This window comes from Lycorma delicatula, chromosome 3, assembly GCF_047948215.1.
Source record: "Lycorma delicatula isolate Av1 chromosome 3, ASM4794821v1, whole genome shotgun sequence".
Lineage (NCBI taxonomy): Eukaryota > Metazoa > Arthropoda > Insecta > Hemiptera > Fulgoridae > Lycorma > Lycorma delicatula.
In genome coordinates, this window is record NC_134457.1 from 109,105,557 (window position 1) to 109,129,557 (window position 24,001).

Sequence of the window (24,001 nt, forward strand, 5' to 3'; positions counted from 1 at the left end):
GATTAGATTTAGTATATTTTATTACTTTCAGTGGAGAATAAAGCACATTAGGTAAATTTTGTATAGATTAGAAATTAAACTTTTTTCTGCTTATGCTTCTTTATTGCTTTTCATACTTGGGTCTGATGGTTTCTTATGCTTCTTAATGTAAGAGCATTTAGGTCTATGCAAGTGAAATGCAAAGAAATATATATTGGATTTTTTTTATATTTTTATTTTAGTTTTATTGAAATTATTCGATGTTACATAGTCACAAATGAATTACAATGTAAAACAAAGAGTGGATTTGGAAGTTATTTTGCTTATAAAAATTTGGGTGTTGGTTATTATAGTGAAATTCTTATATTTTGATGTAATGGATTGCTTTAAGAAGAGAAAACAGAGATGTTTTCAATAATTTGCCAGCATGTATATAAAGCTGACTGTAAGAATTATCAGTTTAATGTGAAAGTTAGTTAAAAGTCATTTGCTTTTGTTTTGTTTTTGTTTTTTTTTATTATTATTAATATAAAGTAAAAGTTATAGGAATTTTACAGTGTTTAGAGAGTAAGACATTAATTCAGTTTTTAATGTAGGTGATGGTGAAAAGAAAAGCATCCATGAATTTATTTTATGTTCTATACAATACAGCTGATGTGTTTGCTTTTGTTAGAAAACACTTGTAAAATGCATTATATAAGTTTTTATATAATCTTATAATTATAATAATCCAGGGTCATCCTTATTACTACTATACTGTTATGGTCATATTTTACAAAGTGAAAAGTAGCATCATTACAAGATGCTTTTGTCAAATTTAATTATACTGATAACTTATTCAATTTAGAATTTCTTTATTGTTTGCATGCGCTACTATTAATGTTAATTGTAATCCAGTAAAATATGTATAGATCACTATTTAATTATATTATTCTGTTTGTCAATTAATGTCTTATTTTTATTTTTGCTGTTTGTTAATTGGTAATGTTAGATGTTCCTACCCATGTAGGTAAAATATTATTGGGTGGTCAGTTGGTCTGCTCTATCTCATTAATGTAGAAGCATCTTGACATTAGCAGTATGTATTTTAATTTGCATGATGCATTATATAAAATTCATTGTTGCTGCACCATTCTCCCATTCAGATTTTTCTTGATAGACAAGCCTAGTTGAGAATTCAAGTTGATATTGGATTTGCGAGTTATATATTTAAAAAAGGAGGTTTATAGTTATGGGAAATTATTCCAATCATGGTAATAAAATTGGGCATGGTTGTTTTAAAAATAGTCTTACTAGCTTAATAATGTTATCAAACATATTATGATGTTTGTTTTGGATTAATCTGTTTAAATAAGAAGATTCCGTAATATACTAGTAATCTTGAACAATTTGTTCTAAAGTCCTTTTTTCTAAAATATATATGTTTTATGTATTAGGAGTCCCAGCTTTATCCAATAAACACCAGCCAACAGTCCTCAGACTGTCATACATGGAACTATCTCTGATTTCAATATAAACGATGCAGTGATTCATTGTATACTTAACCACAGCACCTGTAGGATCTAACCAAAATCTTCAAAATTAAGAAGCATCAAGGATATGGGGAAGAATTGTATAGTGAAAAAAGATTTATTACCCAGAAAGAGAACCTACCCAAGGAGAATAAAATAAGATAAACAACCTCACTTAAAAGAATACTTCATTAGTTCTCCAAATAGTAGGCATCCATCTCTTCCCTATCTTCCCCTTAGAAATTTGGAGGTCTTTTGTCAAAGATGGAAGCAACTTTTTACAGATTAATGATTTTGTATTGACTGGCTGAAAAATATCTACTGTAACAAATTGCTTTCCTCCAGTTATTAAAAAGCTCTAAATACAAGTGTAGGCATTCTCAATAAAAAATGTTGCTTCTTCAAAATTTTGTGGCATATGGAGGCAATTGAGGATCTCCATTCAGCCAAACCCTGTCTGAAAAGTTACTGTTGAATAAAAAATCATTGCTTTTAAAAAGAAAAATGAAATTGCTTCTGTAGTTTGATTAATGCCAGAAGTAAAATGGCTTTTTAACATTTTTCAATTATCTCTATTGTAGAATTTATGTAAGGCTATTTGGTGATTATTTATTTTTGTTGAACTTACTTTTTTTTATAATCAGGTAATGAGTATTTCATAGATTCTCCCTATTTATCTATTTATTATAACAGTCAGTATGAAAGCATTAGGGCTACCCAAACTTGTTCTCTTATCAACAATCCAATTTTTTATGTAAACTGTTATCATATTTAACTATTTTATTTATTATATAAAAATAATTTAAAAGAAGAAAAAAAAACAATATTAAAAATATATTAACACAAATAAATTAAGAGATAAAAATACTCTTAACAATTAAGAAAAGTTACAAATAAACTATTTAAATTAATAGTAATAAAGAAAAATTAATCCTCCATTAGTCCTGTGGAGGTTTGTGTATAACCAGCAAAGGTTATACCTACCTGACTTCTTGGCTGAATTTACTTGATATTTGAAGTGGATAAAGAGGAGTGTGCTTACTAAAATGTGTCATATCTCACTAAGGAATAAGAAAAAAAAATATTGAGAAACAGTAAAATATGGGTAAAGTTTTGAAAGCAAAACTAGTGAATAAACAACTCCGGATGGTCATGTCCAGTTATGGAGTATGAATAATTTCAAATCAGAATTTTCTGTTAGTGATTCTTCATTAAAAATCTGTCTTTTAAGTAACAAATATAAATTAGTCCTTTGAAATTAACAGTTTTGAAGAACAATTGTATACATAAATGCCATTATAAATAAAACTTTAATAACAATTTTAAAAATTATTAAATTTCTTTTAAATATATATATATACGAACCTACATATATAAGGGATTTGAAAACCCTTTACAACATTCCCAGGCAGGAATGCTATAGCAATCACAAAATTACTGAATGAATGACATCAGCAAAAAGTCAGCAGTCCCATCAAGAATGGGTTCTGCCAGAAGTACTTTCGTTTCTTTTGAACTAGAATACTTGAAATTTCCTATTTTTTTCACTCATTCTTATTATTAAATAAGCATTAGAAGTATGCAGCATTTTTTTCTTATGAACTAATATAGAAATCATGTCCCACTGAACAGATCATTGTGTTAACACATTGAAGACCAATCTTTTAAAATTAAGGTTTTGCATGGAATATTGTGATTTTTACTGTTTGTAATAAGTCATAAAAATTTAAGAACTTATTGAATTCCAACTAACTGCATAAAATTTTTTACCTTTAACTTTTATCTTTAAAATGATATGCTATGTATATATATATATATACCTTACAAATTGTGTATAAAGTGTGTAAAATTTATGTGTAAAAATAATGATTATAAAATATTTTTACAACACAAATTTGAAATGCAAGTAATACCTAATTCTACTACAAAAAACACATTTTGAAATAGTTCACTTTTGTATGGAAAACTTCAAAGCACTCTGTCTGACATTCATAAAACATCACAATTGGAAAAATAAAATATTGTTTCTATTCTGGCCCACTTAACTACAACGTTTGTGCCGGTAACCTCACACTTTGTATGATCTGCAGGGATGTTGTTTTCTCCTTGGGGGGGGATTTTCCTTGGAAAGTGGCACCCTGTCAGCCAATCTGCAATGGAAGTTATTGATGGTATTGGAGTATCTTCCCCAGTTGTTTACTAAACCCTCACCAGTTTAAGTAAGAAACTCTTCTAAATGCATATTTATGTTAGCTTCATTTAGTTTTCTATAAATAATATAAGCATTTACAGTTTACCGTATGAATAGATGGAAAAAAACTTTTTCTACCATTTTAGGGATTTGCCCTGGAAAGGATGGTAGCTTACAAGCGATCATTCCTGTCAACACTGGTCTTATTTATGTTGCAATCCAATACTAAATCTGGTGTATACTTTTAGTTCCCTTCTCCACTTTGTTCTAATCGAAACCTCAGACCAGCTAGCATAGCACCATGTTTTGTGGACAACATAAAAATATCATGGGTATCCTTTTATGTCTAAGACCTAGGTAATCAGCATAATGAAAGCTCATTTTCCTATTAGTAGTTTGTTTTTTTTTTTCAAATCCTTAGGCATATGTTTTCTGCACTGTTCCAACAGCAAGTGTTCTTTTGGATCCCAAATAATTGTGTACTACTGGGGCTGAATAGAATATCCATCATACAAACTGTGTGGCCTTTTTCATAATAATTATGCAGAAGTCTATCAAATATGCCATTAGTTGTATTTATTATCTATGTTTCCCTCATAACCAGTGTAGGTTTCAAAGCGCAAAACACAATCGCTAAGTGAGTGATGCTGTATACATTTTTATTCCTTATTTTTCTGGCATATTTTCATATATACCCTGAACCTAATTCTACATCTAAAAGGACAGATTAACTGTCAGACTTTCCCTGGGTGTAAGGGAATTTTTAAAATTTTCTAATAAAAAAATTGACATAAGGCTGTACTTTAACGAGTGGATCATGATTCAGTTCCCCACTAGGAATATTATTATAATTATTGTTCAAATGAAGCATTAGAACAGAGAGCATGATATTGAACAGAATCTGTCTCTGGTCATTATTTTAGATGCAAAGTTAGGATGAATGAAGGCCCTGTGACTGCAGTATTTTTTTTTTATATCACTTTTATGTAATACACACATGTGAAGTATGATATATAAAATTTGTATGTCACCAAGGAAACAGAGAAGCAATCCTTGGTGTTGAATTTTCATCAAGAGGAGCAGTGAGGTAAGAATTTCCTTCAAAAATTGGACTATTGGGAGGATGTTAAACTGACATGTCAGACTACTGAATATTCTGAATTTGAAACTGTGCTTGACTTACTGGATGCACTGGAGGCTGAATTATTGGCTGTACTGGAGGTTGAATTTCTGGAGATACAGGTAGTGGAGCAGCAGGGTCTTCTTCTGAAACTGAAAAGACACCAATTGTTTCAATAACCGGTAGTAAAATAAAACATTTCCACTAAAACACGTTTAGTTTTTGTGAAAAACGTTTTTAGCACATAAAAAGAAATTTAGGCTAGAAAAAGCCTATTTCTATTTCCATAAATAGAAAATTAATAAAAAAGATTTAGGCATTTTACTTGAAAAGAAAAAGCATTTTCCCAAAATAAAACTGATAAAGTAAAACCAAATAAATATAACCAATAAAATATACAAAACTCACCTTCATCATCTTCAAGTTCCTCATCGGTTTCAAAATCATCGCTTACTTCAAATTCAGAAGCAGAATTATTACATAAAATTTTGCATAATTCAGATGTGGAAAGATGATTGAAAGACATTTTCAATGACGTAAACACATAAACCATCGCAATGAAATGATAATGAGCTGAGAGCACAACATGAAATTAGTACGTAAGAGACTGAGGTATAACATACGTCAGAATAACTACAACAAAAGTAATATTTTTTGGCACACTAACACCACCTATTGTTATGAATGTGTACTAGAAGACTACAGCTATGGTATATTAGAACTATGTAACAGGCGAGATGCGAATATAGCCCATATAACATAACCAAATACTGTTGATATTGAAGTGCAGGCTATGCTCACAGTGCCTTTACAGGAGTGAAATTCAAACAGCTAGCTATGCTTGCAGCATGTCTCCAATGCGTTAACTAGGATTTGAATGCATTAGTAGTTATAGTTTTGAGTATTTATCTCTAGAGCTACAAATAATAAGATCATAAAGTCCAATAGCCTGTAATAAAATATAATAAAATTAAAATGTAATAAAATTCACACCCAAATATCAAAACAAATAAGAAACAGAAGCACTAAATAATGTTAGTTTTCAATTCATTAATAAAGTTCATTCTTTTTTTTTTAGTACAAGTAAAGAAAAAATACACAAACTGTTAAAATAATTTGTTCAAATATTTAATGTAAGGGCCGCATGCCACTTCTCAAAACAGTGTCCTGACAATGGTTTCAGGCAGGATTTACAACGGTATCGAGTTAATTATTTTTCTTCAGTTCTGCATAACATGGGTGACATTTAAGATAATAAGCTAATCAGCACTTCCATCCTTCTGGTGTAGGAATAAGTTCTTGAAAATTAGCATTTTCACCAGCAGCAGTTATTACAGTTGTCTTCTTGCGATCAGTAATTAACTGTTTTTCCCGTTACTAGCTGTCTCTCTCTTTTTTCTATTTAGCCTCTGGAACCACCATAAGGTATGACTTCAGGGGACGAATGAGGATGATATGTTAATGAAGGTGTAGTCTTGTTGAGTCTCAGATCGACCATTCCTTAGATGTATGGTTAATTGAAACTAACTAGTTACCTACCGTGGTTTACTTGTACAGGCAATGTAATCATTTTTTTTATAATTTCATTATGAAATTTGAAGAAAGGCATTCCAGTTTTTGCAACTGGTTTAAACTTTTTTTAAAACCTTTCTTTATACAGTCAATAAGAATAGTATAACATTATATCTAATAAGTCAAATATTACACTTTCTTATAACAGCGAATAGTTTTTCTAGCATTGGAATAATGGGCTACCATCTGATCACAGCTGTCAATGCCAGACTTATTTTCATTATAAGCCACAATCTGTTTTAGTTTTTCTTTGCTCTCTTATCGAAGATTTTGTGTGGTAATCATGTATGGATGGTAGCCTGTTGTTGTGAATAAAACATTTCTCTTATCCTTCCATCTAGAAATATAAAGGTTTCTTAACCAGACCTGCTCACCTTTTTTTAACTTTAATTCAGAACTTCTGGTGGATTATATTTTCTATTTGACCTTAATGTTCCAGTGCTGTATGTTTTTTCTGTAATAATTGCTCTGATAGACCAATGCTGTTATAAAAATTATCAATGTAAATATGGTGTCATTTATTAAAATATGGTACAAAGAGCCGAAGAACAATACCATTAACTTTATTGTCTTTTCTTGTATTACACTTTTCCCTGATATATTTCAATATTTAAAACATATCCCGATGGAGTGCATAATTCATAAAATTTTATGCCATATTTTGACTTTTTATTCTTAAAATAAGTTAAATTTTAATCACCCTCTAAACAAAAGCATATTTTCTTTCATTAAGAGAAAGTAGTAGTAGTAGCTCATTTGGCTGGAAACCATTTTGAAAATTAAGTATTGATAATGATGAAACTATATGCAGTTTCTCAGTTTCATCAGCATTTGCAGTACATGAACAATTCAAATGTTCATACCATCTACCTGACATTGTAAAAAACAGGATACAGAGGATCTAGAAAAATGATCACGTAATACTGGAAATTTCAATTGAGCACCCAATAAGCAGAGCCTTAAAATTTATTTAGCTCTTCTAATGAAACTTGTTTGATTTTATCAAGCCTGTGGAGTTTGTTTTGAGGATTGTTTGAATTCAATAATTTATGTCTATAATTGTTAGTAGACTGCAAAATCAATTGCATTATATCTTCATTCCAAAGTTTGCAAAAAACATCGTAAGGAGTTACATTTTCATCTATATTTATTTTTAAACCAAATGTTCTTGAGTCAAAATTGAATTCTGTAATTGGTACTGCTTCTTTTATCCATAAAGCCTGCTCCTTTTCATCCTCATTATTATTAACACCATCATGATCATCATCAGCAGCGCTCTCCTCAGCTTCATCATCACTTCAGATTTATCAACAAAATAATCCAAGTTATCATCAGTTTTATCTTCTTCTGAACCACTTGAAATATAATCACAGTCATTATTACTAACATTATTATTACTGTCATTATTATTGCTACTATTATTTTATCCAACTTAACTCGTACAAGAATTGCTCATTAAAGTTGCATAATCTATGATATTCATTTCAGCTTCTTCAATTCCAGTTCCTAACTCACCAGATCATCTAGATTATTTGAATTTGCTTCCCTTCTTGTATGTATCACATGAGAATTATAGTCAAAATTACTATCTTCAAACCTAACTACGATTTCATTCTCTTTATCATTTTCACAGTCAGTATCGAGAGTTTTAATTCAATACATCAGCTACCAGTTCTTCCAAATATTTTGAATCCATTATTCACATAACATGTATAATTCACTAAACAATAATACACAGTTTCTAAATAACAAAATAAACAAAAGTTTTAATAACAAACTCAGTCTCTCTTAGAACGCAATGTAAGGTTATGAACAGCTGTTTACAAGAAATTATTTTTGAAACAGTGCTACCAACATATCAAATTTTCAATTGTTTCTAGTGGATCAGAAAAGAATACTGCACATGATAATCCAGTTATGAAAGAACTGCTATCACATTCGTGATTTTTAAAGTGAATAAAATATGAACTGCTTGAACAGTTATTATGACCCTGTATAACATGCCACTCTGGTAAAGTTTGACTGCTATAGCAGTCCTGCATAACAATAATGCATTGAACATTCCAGCTTTTTTTTTTAATCGTAAATGTGTTAACATGTGAAGATTAGAAACTTTCTAGGATTCTATCAGAATTTTATTTATTTATTTTTTTTTTTACACTACTATCATCATGATGAAAAGTAGAAAATACAAGTTATAAACCCTGGTTAAGTTTGATATGATTAAACGGGTTAAAATTAAAAAAATTTCTGTTTCCTTGTGGTTTGATTGTTTTTGCTACTTTGTTTGTTTTTTTGCTACTTTTATGCTATCATAATGCAATTGATTAAAAATATCTTCATGTTTGCCTGTTTTAAGTAAACTAAATTCAAGCAATTTTCTTGTAATATAAGATTATTGATTAATTATTGATAAGATAATTATAGAAAGTCAGGTGAATTAATTTTTTGAGATTCATGACTATTGCGATAAGTAGGTAATCTAAGAGGGCTAAAAGAAAGGTTTAGTTGAATTCCATAGAAGTAAATGGTGTTCATTGTCTCTCTCCAAAGTAAATTATTTACATATTTTGCTGGAAATTAATTATATATTGATTAATTTATAATTAATGAATATTGTTTGAATTGTGCTTTGTATGTGTTACTCTTTTAATGTTATTTCTTTATCAATTATTATAAAAGTTAAGCATAAACAATTGATGTAATAAAGAACTTTTTTATTGAAAAAAATAATTCTCACTTTGTACCTTTTTTTTATTGAGTTAAAAGTAGAGATGCCCTTCCTTATTTTTTCTCATGTTTCAATATAATATTTCCAGTTTTTTAAGTGACTTTAATCACAGTGTGCATGAAGTTTAGAAGTATCATTTTGAATTATATCTGTTGAATCACGATGTATCAGAATGCCATTGTCTTTGAAATTAAAAATTGTTTTCTTTCTACTCATGTTATTACAATTTACGTAAATTGAATGTTTTGTTCTTTATTTGTGTAACATTTATTTTAAAATACTGGGGATTCCAATAATGTAGACTTCTTCCTGAATAGGAAAAAATCTAAAGCCTTTTTAGTTAACATCTTAACTTCAATAGTCTATAATATCCATTGTATTGAATGAATTTAAACATTTTGAAAATTTATCATGAATTAATACATTTTATATTTCTAAGATACCTACTCCGTAAGATGTTCCAAATGTCATGTCATCAAGTTGAGGGAGTGAAGTTTACAATTTTGCACACTTATTTCTTCCCTATAATTAGAGTGTGTATTATATTTCTCTGTGATTGTTTTTACTTACTCTTAAATTTTTCAATTACTCTTATTGTGATGTAGTAAAGTAAAAATTGTGAAAAATCACTCCAACTTTCTCATCAATTAACATACATGGCTCCATCTTCATAGCTTTAAAACTGTAATCATTGTTATATGACTGTAGACACATTTTATTAGAACCATCCTTGAACAGCAATTGCTATAGGTGAAAGTGCCAGAAATAATAATTATGACTCTACTCTAATGATTATAGTTTGATAGTGGTTATTTCACTATGCTTTTATATTCAAGTAATTTATTATTGTGTGTAAGGTATCTGAATTTTGTTGATTATATTAATCTTTAGAAAAGTGTTCAAAAAACCTGTTATAAGCTGCATAGTTTCTATGCATATGGTGGGCAATACATTCTTGTCTAAATATTTATATTTATTTATCAATTCATATAGCTTGTATTTTTCTAATTAAAATTGTGAATAAACATGTTTAATATCCATAAACTTTTCAAATAGATAAGATGCAAATATAAAAGATTTAAAATAACCAGTTAGATAACATGATTGTATGATAGACAAGCTATTCAACAAATTCGGTGCAAATATCAAGGAACTTGTCTTTTAATCTCTAATTTGCTTATAATTTTTATTCACAGTTTAAAAATGTTTCAAATACTAATAACTAAATTAACCAAAAAGGCTTAACAGTTTATAGACCCTTTAAAATTATCGATATGTGGTTAAATCTTAAGATGACCAGTCCAGGGTTTCAGAAGATTTTGGTCTTTTGTAGAGGTGGTCACCTTAGGATGACTATCAGTGTAGCCACAATAATCTCTTAAAGGTGTGCCAGTGTGGTCATAATAATTTTCATTAAAGGTTTACAGAAATTAATGTTTTTAATAAAAAAAACGTATTTGGAAGTACAGAAGAAATTCCTTCAATTAAAATTACACAAATAATTAGGCAAACGAGCAAACGATATACATATTAACACACAGCCAATTCAGTTGATGACAATAAAAGAAAAAAACATTAATATAAAGATAAGATAGGTTATCAGAACACGTTAATAAATTTTATAAAACTGAAATAAATGTCAAAAATGAAAATAAATACTGTAACGGAACTGAACGGAACGCAAGAATGGCGGGAGTTTCAATATTTCTCCCTACAGATCGCAGAGCCTGGACAATGTCCCTTGCTGTATCGTTTTATTATCGGGCGGATTTCATCGGTTATTTAGTGACGGTTATAAATTTTAAGTTTTATTTATGGACGGATTTGGTAATTTGCGTTCTTTATCCGTATGGACGATCGTGAAATTTATTTACTGGTTCTGACCGTGAGAGACTAAGCTTTTGAGCCTAGTAATCCCGGTGTGGTTCCCCTTCAGTCCATCCGCTGAAGTCCTTTCGGTACCAGCACCTATGGGCTAGCAGGAGTGCCCATAACGGAGCCCTAGTTTTTTGAAGGGAGAAATGCGCCCCGTTCTCCGGAGGGAGTCGCATATGCTGACTAAATGAAATTGTGGTCTCTTCGTGGGACGGTGTGGGGTGTTGTCTAGCTTTTTATAGTTTTAACAAAATTTAATTGCGAAAACGGTCACTTTCGCGGCCGGAATTTTCGAGCGGTCTCCATTTATAGGTTACGCGATATAGAGGCTCCTAAGCCTGGTTTGTCATTTTTTGACTCTCGTACCGCCTCTTCACGGTGATTCGTTTAATACGGCATGAGGCCGTTTTCTTATACCCTGTGGAGTACGGTCCTCTCGGCAGATGTCACGGAGATGGCCGTGTTCGGACACGCCCGCTCTCCCGAACAGTCTGCGTGCCTGCGCCACCCCCACCTCGGATACGGTAGTCCCACATCGTAGCGAAGAGTGACGTTTTTGGCGAACCACGGTGCTCCAAATATCGTCCGCAACGCTATGTTTTGAAGCGTGGAGTTCAACAAAGCTCCCCATGCCGGGTAAGCATATGTTAGAATCGGCAGGACGTATAGCCGAAAAATGAGCAATTTGGTCGCTAGTAGATATGGGCTGGCACTGTTCAGTACTGGGTATAGTGAGACCCTGACGGCCTTTGCCCTTTGGGTCACATATTTAACATGTTCTCCTAAGGTAAGCCGTTTATCCAAGACTACTCCCAGGTACTAGACTGTTTTCCCAAAGGAGATTTTCTCTCCTGAGATTTCCAGCTGCCTGGCTGGAGCACGTGTCTTAAATTTGAACATCACTGTCACCGATTTTTCACCGTTGACCTTGATTCTCCACATATCGACCTACGGCTCTACTAGATCCAATTGCCGTTGGAATCTCTCGATCACGTAATCTACACTTTGGATTCATAATAATATGCCGTGTCGTCTGCGTATAGAGCTGTTTTGACTCCTTCCGACAGCGGCATATCGTTGACGTAGGCCTTGTACAAGAACGGCGAAAGCACTGCTACTTTGGGGACTCTAGCGGCTACGTCTCTGGTGGAGGAGATTGTTCCCCCTACGCGTACAACAAATTGTCGATCTAGCAAAAAAGACCGTATCAATCTGACATAGCGACAGGGAATCGTCGTATGTGCGAATTTATACAGCAAGCCACTATGCCAAACTTTGTCAAAGGCTTTAACCACATCAAGAAATACGGTTGCAGTTACCGCTTTTCTATTTAGGCCTCCGACAACACTGTCGATTATTTTAACCAGTTGGAGCGCCGTCGAGTGGCCCTTCCTGAACCCAAATTGCTCAGGCCGTACTCCTTTTCCCAAATGTCGCCTAAGTCTCTCCAGGAAAATCCTTTCGAATTGCTTTGACAACACTGGTAATAAGGAAATTGGCTTGTAATTCTGGGGAAAGAGCAGACGTTTCCCAGGTTTGGGTAGGCATACTACATTTGCAGTTTTCCAGCAATTCGGAAAATATCCAACGTACAAAATTGACGTGAATATTGTGGTTATGGTCGCTATAAGAGCGGGAGGAACATTCCGGAATGCGCGGGCACCGATCCCGTCAACACACTGAGCCTTGTCGGGACTTGTGGCTTTGATTGCAGCGGAAACCTCCGCCTCAGTGATTTGGCCTATTTCTAGTGGGGCGTCCTCCACCTGTGCCAAATAATCTACGAGGAAGGACTCCATCTCAGTTGTGTCGTCGGCATTCGGGCCTGGAGGAGGGTTTGGAGTAAATTGGTTCTCCAGGGTGTCGGCGAAAACCTCCGCCCTGTCCGCCTCCGAATATGCCAGAAGGCCTCGTTGCCCCATAACCGGGTGGCGGAGCTTCTTTCCTTCTCGTAGTTTTTTGTTCAGCCTGAAAACCGAGGAGTGGTCGTCTGAGACCGAGGCGAAGTATTCATTCCATGAATCCTCTCGATGTTGTGCCAGCAGCTGTTTCACTCTGTCCGTTTGAATATAAAAAGTCCTTTTATCATCGGGGGACAGGGTGATTCGGTATCTACTCCTCAGTCGGCGCTTTTCTGCTATATCATCAGAGACGTGAGGTGGGAGATTATTACGGATAGGCCTTGTGGTCTTTTCCGTAGAGCTGTTTGACAGAGCCTCGGTTATTGACGATGTGACGCGTTCGACCGTATCTTTGACTTCCTCCGGTGTGGTCAAAAGTTCAGGATGCGCTGGTCTGTAATCCCGTTGGAGAGTTTCATAGAACCTTTTCCAATTCACTGACCTTGAGGGTATAGTCGGGGGGGGTCTCGGCCGCCCACTGCTTGGCCCAACTCCAATAAGACAGGAGAGTGGTCCGAGCTGAGGTCTTCTATCTTTCAATCAACTGGAGTTGTTACCGCCTTCATGATTGCGATGTCGAGTACATCAGGTCTCGATCTGCCCGTTCGATGAACGAAGGTGGGCACCTGGGGGCCTATGACGACTAACCGGCTTGCTCGTGCTCGTGCCCTTTCGTGTAGCAACCTGCCATTTGCACTTGTTAGATTGCTATTCCAAGACTCGTGCTTAGCGTTGAGGTCGCCCATGAGTATCATGGGCCCAACCCAATTTTCTAGCACGGCATCTAGATCTGCGCCGGGTACCGCTGAGTTTGGTTTATTATAAGCCGAAATCTGCCGATACACCGTGCCTAGATGCTCTACATGTACACAAGTCTGCTCCATTACGTTAGTCTGGAGGTCGACCCGCGTGTTTATATGACGTCTGTAGACTAAAATTACGGTTCCGCCGCTGGCAGGGGTCCAGGTCGTACTGGCCTATACGTGAAGTAATTCCGGTTGGTCAGTTGTTTTTTCGCGTTCAGACATGTCTCAGACAACAGTATTATGTCTGTTTGTAGATCTCGGCCAAACGGCAAAGTTCTGCCGTCTTGCCTACTTCTGAATTGACGTTCCACTGTAGCAGTCTGAGAGTTTGCCTAACCATACCTAGATAGCAGGTTCATGAGGCAACTATGATGGACTGAATACAGTCCTTCAGAGATTTTGCTTGGAGCAGGCGGGGCAATATTGCTAGAATTTCTGGTAGGACATCTTTAATTGTCACTTGTGACAAGAAATCCATACCGGAACTCTCTTTCGGGAGTGCGGTTATATTTATTTTGCCGCTGGAGGGGCCGGGAGTCGTTAACGCCTTTTTAGTGGGGCATGGAGCTTCCGGGACCTTGGTGTGTTTGCCAGACATCGTGGGTTTGGCACTTGTCCAGTTGATTTTGCCGATTGTTCGGCTGCCTTTTTTTTCTGCAGAGTAGGCTTCATCACCAGCTTCTTTGCCTCCACATTTCTTGAAACTATTGCCGGTTTAGGCTTTGTTGGTGTGGGAATAAGTGATTTCCCTTTTTCCACCGTCACCGTTGCCGCCACTAAAACTACTTGGAGCTGGGGGCTCGGTTTTCCCCCTCCGGCAACTCGTGCCCAGCTAACAGTAACAGCGTATGTTTTCTGGGTACCCTTTTGCTTGTTCAGCTGCTCTTTATAATAAGGACAGCCCCTGTAATTGGCCGGGTGCGGCTCCTTACAGTTTGCACACGAGGCAGGCTCTTCGCGCGGCTTTAGACACGTCGCCGTGTCGTGGTTTCCACCACATTTCACGCAGAGCTGTGCACTGTAGCAATAGTTCTACAAGTGGCCGAACTTTTGGCATCTGTGAGGCATTGGGTCAGACACCCTCGAGACACAAATGCGGTCACCTTAATTCTACAATAGAATAAGTTTTCCAGGTCATAAATGCCCCTGCTGGCTGGCGTTCATTTTAAAACGACGAGGCACGTGGGAGTCTCCCTTCTGTCCCTCATGGTCAGCTTTTTAACTGAAACTGCCTCGTAACCGAGCGAGGTCAGTTCCTCTCACCTGCCAGGTGCCACCCTGGCACCTCATGGTGCCAGGGTGGCACCATAAGGGATGCCCTGGATAACCACTTTGAGCTCCTTATCTTTTGGGAGCTGAAAGGAGACTCCCTTGGAATGCAGAAAACTCTGTACTTCCCTGAAGTCACCTTCGCTGCTTAGCTGCAGCCTTACAGAGAGCCTACTTTTTGGCTACCAGGCGTCCTCTTATAATGGCGGAGATTGCTCTCACCAGCGTTGGCCACTACTTGGGGCAGTCCAACATGATAGTTGGGATTTTCTCCCGCCTAGTGACCGGAGGTTGTGAGGAATTTCCATCTCTAACCTCCATGGTGGCAGCTGCCATTTCAGACCTGCCCCTCGTAGTGTTCGGCTCCTCAGAGTGTTGATCACCCAAGGTTACCGACCTACGCTTTAGAAGTTTTCTTGCTCCCACATCGTTATCCTATCCTCCATCAGAAAACTCCAGGAGGGAGAACGAGGGGGAGGAGGACTGGTTCGGATTAGATAGCTTTCCATTAAGAAAGAATCGTCCGAAGAGTACTGCTAAAATTTAATATTAGATATTTAACTATTTTTGACTTCGATAAAACGTCTGTCATTCAAAATTTAAAATAAAAAGTAAAAAGGTTAAAACTAGAAGTAATTAATATAATATAATAAAATTATTTATTATATTATATTTAATTTACATAAAGTCCAATTTAATGGCTTAATTAATTAGATTAACTTATATGAAGTAAAATTAAATAATATCAATTTAACAAAATATAATAACAGAGTTATTATATATATTTTATAAATATATTAATATTTATAAATTAATTTAAGTATTAGGAATAAAATTACTTGTAAAAGTTTAATAGTATTCGCTAATATATTAACTTAAAGAAATAAATAAAATTGGAGAGTTTTTAAACTAAGGTTTAAAACTTCTCTGGTCATTGACAATAGCTTTGGTATGTGGCTGAGGGCCTAGGAGGCGTCCTAACGGATGTTGCCAACATCACAGAGTCATGGACACAGGTAGCCAGAAACAAAGCAGAACACCAACACACAAGCACTAGTAACACACACTAATGCAGGAGCACTATTTAACACAACCTTCCATGTTCACTTCTCAACAGAGACTCAAATACTGTAAACGAGGGAGCAATTAATTTTGTATTTTTAACAAAAAGTATGCATTGCAAAATATTGTAAACACCAAAAGAGTATTTAACACAGATTTTGTTTACTAACTAAAATGCTTACTATTTAGTAGTATTTGTTCAGCATTCAGTAAGTAATCATTCAGCAAAGTCTACCTGCTTGACTTTGTAATTTGTTTAATTACTGATTTTCTAACACAATTTATAAAGGAAGTTGACAGTTATTGCAAAGCTTATGTATTTATTAAAACAAAGAATTGTTTTAATTTGCTGACACAATTTAAAGCAACAGCCGAGATTTCTTCATCTTCCATGTTAGTCTTCTGCAACTTTTGAAGTAGAAGCATTATCCAAAATTTCTTTCTTTGTAATTTTCAACTTCATTAAAGTGAACATCACTGTCAATGCCAATCTACTGACTAGTTCTATGACTTCATTTTCAATTTGAATTACAGTTTCTTCATTGATATCATCTTCCTCAGGTAACCCAAAATCAATACCATTTCCTAAAACACTTTTTTACTATTGTTTGATCTACCAATCCATGCTTCTTTTTCATGTACTACCATCTGTCAAATTTTTTGACAGATGAAATCAAGAAAAAATCAAGAAATCTACATTTTGAATTGATCAATAACTGCTACAAGAATATTTATTTAACTGCAAATATGAAGTTCAAACAACTGAATTATTCCAATCTAATGATTGTGGTTTACATAATGATTTGTGTTAGCAGGTAAAAACAATAAATAACAATAATTTTAGGTGACATAATTATCTAAATTAGTAACACTTTTCTGTCTTATTTTTACATTGAATTTTTTAATACTATCAGTGAAAGTTGTAGCTTGTTCAAGCTGAATTGGCACAGATCTAATCTAGGCGAAGGTTGCCTAGCTAGCATGGAGCTATAATGTTACTTGTGGAAGCCAACATATGTACAGTGTAATAAATTTTATGGTATATATACAGTACATATATTTTTTTTTTATTTTATAGTAATTTTTTTGTACTAATTTATGGTAAAAATTTTTTTTGTATTTTTTTATACTAATGTTTATTCCAATCAATAAACAAATTCACATCATAAATTTTTTAATTATTTTTAGTCTTATATTTGTATAAAAGAATAAATAAATTCATAACTGAATAAAACAATACACAAATGTGTAGCTAACTTATTTTTAAATATTTAAAGTAAAACAAAAAAAACAAAAAAATTAAATATAATTATTACTTTGACATGAAGGTATTTCTTATTTTTCTATATTTTTATAATAGTTATTACTTCCTCAGCAATCATTTGTTCAGTAAAACTTTACACTTTACTTTATAATGTATTTTGTTATGAATTCTGTAACTAGCATTAGCATTATACAAATAACTAAAGTAAAAGATTACAAAGTTACTGAATATATAGGACTTCACTCCTTATTGCATATTTTTGTCTTCTTTTGACGATTCTAATTAACTCTCGCTTCCCAAATTGATGATGACATGTTCAATTTGTTGTTCTAGAGGTCCTTACAGCTTGCAATAACTCATCTTCATTTTTAAAAACATGTTCCCAACATTTTATCGAGTCCTCAACTGAGAGTTCTGTGACCTTTTTATGACAAGTTTCCATTGTTGCAGCCGTTGTAAATTGTACATTTTCAGCTGCGACCCGGTTCTTCATCCATGCCCATATCATCTTGATGGGATTCAAATTCCGATGATGTGGGAGTAGGCGAAAAACAGGGAATTACCTTCCTCCAATATCTCATGTAGCTTATATGATTTCAAATGATCTTTATGTGTTTTAATTGTCTCGTGTAACTGAACTTTCATAAAATTCTCATTGAATGGTAAGCTGTTAGTCTGCAGCCAGTCAATCATTGTTTGTTTTGTTGATGCTGAATTCAGTACTCAGCTTTCTTCAGCATTGCGATAAAAAGCATTATCTAAAATAATGTTACTGTTTACTGACAAGTTATGCATTAATTTTTCTCTTATCCACTTCAAAAACACGTTGCAGTTCATGTGAAAATGATAATCACCTGAGGAAGATTTGGTTTTCCATACTGTCAAGCAGTTGCACTACCGGAGTGGATAATTATTATCCTTTAAGCAAAACACTTTAACACTCTTCCTTTAACTTGATCTACATCTTTTTGGTATTCTTCAACTTTATTCACACACCATTTGTACTGAATATCATGTTTTTCAATAAGAATTGCCCTATTTTTCTGATTCTCTTCCATTTGAAGTCCATGCTTAACAAAAATATCCATAAGCTACTCTTTTGCCCATTGAATAAATACCCCCATCACTTTTTAGTTTTGCATTAAGTTGCCTTAGAAAAGGCAAGCAGCCCTCGTTTAAGTAAATTTTAACACTATGTTATATGGCATTCCAATCAAAACTGTCCAGGTTTGACACTTCCTTTTTGCATTTTATTCCTTTGCAAGAATTGAATTTTTTCCAAAGCTATTTCACCAGTAATTTGTTAAAACTGTTCTTTTTGAGACTCTTGTGGCACACGCAAAACATTTTATAACTTTTTTGGGGTCACTAACAAACATTCCATCTGCAGCTTCTCCTACCATATAATTAAAAGTGTTGTGTATAATGTCTTTTCCACGTAAATTAGACATAATATGCAAAATAATAAAAATCAATTCACTACCATAAGAATAGAGCCAACAAAATTTACTAATTTAACTAGAATAGATTAATTTTAAAATTTCACCTAAGACTTCAACTACTTTCAAGTATTGAAACTCAAAGAATGCTATAATCAGAAGACAGCCTTACTCTTTGGATATACACAATTAAATGGAGAAGTTTTAACTGCAAATGCAGTCAAAGTTAAATCAACTTCTTTGAATAGTTGAAAAGCTTTCTTTTTGTATTTTTATTAAAATTTTTAAACCATTTTTGTTTTTAATTTTTTTGGATTTGTATATTACCGCAATCATATTTTTTCATTAATATTCTTTGTGACAGTATACAGCTAACATCTTCAATAACTTTTCTAAATTTAATGTTTTGATTTTATTCTTTCCTGACATTTTACTAACAGAATTAAAAATAAAACTACAGTGACAAAAATTATATAAGAAAACACATGAAAGTACCAAAGTTAAACTGAGATGTACAATTACACGCATAACTCAACTGAATGCAATAATGATAAAATCAGCAGTGAAGTCTGCCATTATCTTAATCATTTCTGTCTAATAAGATTTATAACAATGTTTAAAATATTATAGATCAATGTTTAAAAGATTAATAATTTTTTTTTTTTTTCTTATGTACATTCTACATGTATAAAGTCAGCTATGATAAACATGTTGGGCATTCATGACTATAAAAATGAATGAATAAGTAGTGAATTTTAGTACATGATGTTAACGTACATTTTCTTGTATTATTTTTTTTAAATCTAATTTATTTTTGTAAATGATTGAAAAGTATTTTTACTAGAATTAAAATTTTCTCATAACCTGCTGTTAAATTTTTGACCACCAGTTAGATTTACACCAAAAAGAAGCAACAAATTGGTGGTCACCTTCAATGAAAATTTGATGGTCTCAAGTCGATTTAGGGAGTGGTCATCTTAGAGAACAATAACATTGTCAGAACTGCAATTTATTTACATTCTGAGAAATACTAGTCTTTTACAGAGGTGGTCACTGTGAGAGATTTCACTGTAATTGACAGGTTTCACTAATACAAGAATAAAACCAGGTTAGGAGATTCTTTAAATTTTAGAAATAAAATAGTAATAATTAGATAAAAGTTTAAATTATATGTGAAAGTAGTCTCAGGTAAGATTTTTACCACCTGAATAATGCCTACATGAAATATGCAGTTGAAAATAACAAATAAACTTTGTTAATTTTATAACTTAGTTTTCTTACTAGTAATAAATTTTTAGACTTTATTTTCAGACATAATCTTGACATACATAAATTTATTCAAACTGTGTAAATTCTGATTGACGAATCATAATTTTATAATCACATTAAAGTTTACAGATATGGTTTTTTAATTATTTTTTTAAATTTTAAATAGTGTACAATATGCAAAAACGAGAAATAATGAACATTTATGAACTTGGTTTTTAAACAGTGTGGGCAGGTATCAAAAATCATAAATCCAAGTTTGATATTTTGCAAAAAATTTTCAAAAAAGTTAAAATTACACTTTATACATTTTTATAATTTTTGGGTGAATAGTGGCTGAATTCGAAGCAAAATAAAACAGGGATTAGTAATTAGATGTCCATGCATTGGTTAGGTACTGATTAACTTCATTTTAAGAGGTAATATAATATTTTATTTGCTTTCATGGAATTATCAATTAATTAATAATTATTTAAGAGTATTTATTACAATTTAACTTAGTGTATACATATTTTTTAAGTTAATAATCACTTTAAAAAGTATTCTTTTTTCAGCGACAGAAAAGTTTACATCATTTTTAATTTGAACTGTAAATAATTAATTAAGAACAATTTTTACAAATTGCTAATGTTTCTTCCAAGAAAATGTATCATTGTAATTTTTTTTTAATGAATTTGTAATATGATTTTGCTTGTTTTTATGTTCAGATCATCAATGACTAGATAATGTAATAAATCTACAATATATAAAAATTAATAATGAAGGTTGACCAAAAGAAAATTCCAATCACTAAATGATAATGATTAAAAACAGTTATATAAAAATAAATATACAATAAAGTATTTTGCAGCATCATCATAACGCTTATCTACATAATATTAGCCAACCTTACAATATTTTTTTAGAAATCACCTTTCCCATAGCCTCTTGAAAATCTCTTCATCTGTAGAAAATTGGTATTTCCTAACGCTTTTAAATAGTTTTGAGTGGATTATGTTCACATTTTTAACAAAGTTCAACATAAACTAATGGAATGAGGGGAAATGTTATCTCTAAAAAATTCTAGTTCAATTTTGACATAAATTTCTATATCTTTAAGTTTGGAGGGCATAAAAGAACCTTAAATTAGCCTTTTTTAACTTTATTTAAATAAAATGGCATATAATAATGCAGTTTATGAAGTTAAAAAAGGCTAATTTAAGGTTTTTAAATAAACACTTACACATCGGCTATAATGAATTATTCATTTTGTCAAAGTAGTTTATGAGAACTAAAATATCATTGTTGTATCTATTTTCACTTGTCAATGGAAAACTGTGATGTATAATCTATTTTTTAACTTAAACTCGCCTTAATGCTACTAACCTCCAGTTAGTACTGTTAGATAAGTTTGGTGTTATATGTTTATTCATGATACAAAAATCTGTGGTAACCTGTAAAATTATAAATTATAAAATCACTTGCCAACAATTATCAGTAAGTAATACACATTCTAGAGCTTTCAGGAAATTATTTCCATCTTCAGGAACATATGGTAGTTAGTTAAGTATGTAATATATTTACTACACATATTAATTAAGTTATATAAATAAAATAATACTTGTATAAACATAACAATTTATCATCAAAATTATTAAAATCAAGTCATATGTAATTCGATCAATTGTTATAGTTATACAAGTACTATTTTACTTATATAACTTAATATATGAATTAAATATTATTACATACATAACTAACTACTGTACATTCCTGAACATGGAAATAATTTTCTGAAAGCGCTAGAACATGTATCACTCACTAGTGATAATTGTTGGTAAGGGTTTTTATAACTTATAATTATAATTCTATATATTATACATACCAATGGGCCATATTAAACAAAATTAATCAGAAAAAATTCAGTTTACATCGCTTTCATTTTACTCGAAAATTATCTTGTTTTCTTTAGCACTGGAGAGATGATTGTTACTTCCACTGTAACAACTGAGCTTTGGATTCTGGGTCATATGCATACACTCAAAATTTATCAGTTTTAATAAAATTAAGGTCACAAATGGCTCACTCCAGCATGTCCTGTATTAGCTTAAAAACAAATCTCCTACAGTTCCAAGTGAAAGCAGCTTTGGTAGAAATTTTTGGTCACTCTTTATACCTATACCACCCATTAAAATTGTCGCTAATCCCAATGTTTGTTGTCGCTAATCCCAATGTCATATGCAATTTCTTGTACTGTCAGCCGACAACTATCTGTTAGGAAACTATGCATATTATTAAAGACAGATGGATTTCTACTTGTGTGTTCAGATATTTTTTGGAAACAAAAATATGGTTATATATTTTTTGAACAGGTTTTGTAATAGTTGCTGACCAAATAATTATATAATAAAATTGCAATTTTCAACTTGACTTTTTCTATAATGTAGATTACTAGTATCTAATTGTTAACTGAACTGATATTTTTTATTATGCTAAATTTTTAACACTATACTGATAACTATTTTAACAATAATAACATTAACTATTAACATAACAGTCTTCAATAAAATTTTCTTAACTGTAGGCTTTTATCTTTATTCTTATTAACATACTCTATCTCTGTTGATTTTGCATTGCATGCTTACTAAATGTTAGGGTTGCCAGGTCTACTGCATTATATGCAGTATTGCATTTTTACACTATTTAGTCTCCACTAATTAATCCTTACTTTAAATAATGCTAATGACATTTTGCAACTTATATTTTATTCTCTTTTGCTGCATTTTTGATGTTAAGGAACTTCTTAAAAAATTAACACGAGAGTATCTTTGTTTTAGTTCTAGCTATCCATGTAGATTTTTCTTTAGAAAAATTTTGTTATGATTAGTTTTAATTTATATTAAAGATAGAAAAACAATTTGTAATTAATTAATTATGTAAAAAAAAAATACCTATTTATAATAATTTATTTGATCAAAATTTTTAACATTATAGTAAAATGAAAACAAAAACACTGTGATATAAATTTAAGCACGTTGATAAAATTTAAATTTGAACAATGAATTTCAACAAAAAGCATTGCAAGAGACGCAAATGAAGAACCTGAGCAAATATAAATTAGTAAAACCAAAAGAGCATTTAAAATTTTCACACAAAGAAAACATAGAGAATAAACTTTATAACCTATAAACTATTTTTACAATAAAATTGTTGTAAATATTTGTTTTTAAAACAAAATTGGGTTTGTGATAACTTATCCAGTCAATTTTTTTTTTTCTTGAACAATTTTATAAGTAGAGAGAATGTTTATTAGTAAAGAACATAAATTTTTAAGAAAAATAATTTCAAAGTATATTTTGATTGTTTAGTTTGGAATTTAGTAAGGAAAAATGTCACAAGAAATATGCTGAAGGAATATTTAAGTGTGAGTAAGGTGAAGGATGGAATGGATAACATGGTAATCAGAAATATGTCAATATGTTTAAGTGAACAAGTCACATTTGATGGAAAGAATGTCAGCAAAAGAGAAAGTAGAAATAGAATTTGTGTATTAATTTTTTTAGAAAGTGAAAAAATACTAAGTATTTTTTTTTTTTTTTTGAAAACAGCAGTTACTTATACTAGAGACTTCAGGATTTAGTTCTATCAAAAAAAGAGAAGAAAACGAGTAATCTATTCTATTTTGTTACCTAGTAGTGAAAATTTGAAAGGATGTTAATAAATGTCTTATAAACATTTATAAGACCATTTAAGGTTTGATGCATTTTTGACAACCAATTTAAAAAAAACCATTGGGATATTTTATTCTTCTCTTGGATCTAAAGAAATTCTGAAATTTAAATGAAAAAGAATTTCAATGTTATATAACAAAGTATTTATTTAAAGATACTTTTCATCAGTGGGAAATTCATAAATGGAACTTAACTATAAGTTTATAAATGTTTTATATAGAACAACAAAATTAAAAATTTACTTGTATAGTTGGAAAACATTGGTTTAAAAATGTTATTTCTGTTAGTAATTGAAGAGACTATTA

At 32.0% G+C, this 24,001-nt stretch overlaps 1 protein-coding gene across 8 annotated transcripts in view; it reads left to right on the top strand.

Annotated features, from left to right (window-relative positions):
* The window catches only part of Aldh-III (Aldehyde dehydrogenase type III), a 199,017-nt gene that overhangs the window by 168,428 nt on the left and 6,588 nt on the right, over positions 1 to 24,001 (top strand). For 7 of the 8 annotated variants that reach the window (XR_012755725.1, XR_012755726.1, XR_012755730.1 and 4 more), the window contains exon 12: positions 19,610 to 19,828. The exons of the other annotated variant lie outside the window; for it this stretch is intronic. The gene's annotated coding sequence lies outside the window, so the exon portion shown is untranslated. The remainder of the gene's footprint in view (positions 1 to 19,609; positions 19,829 to 24,001) is intronic. 8 annotated transcript variants of the gene reach the window in all.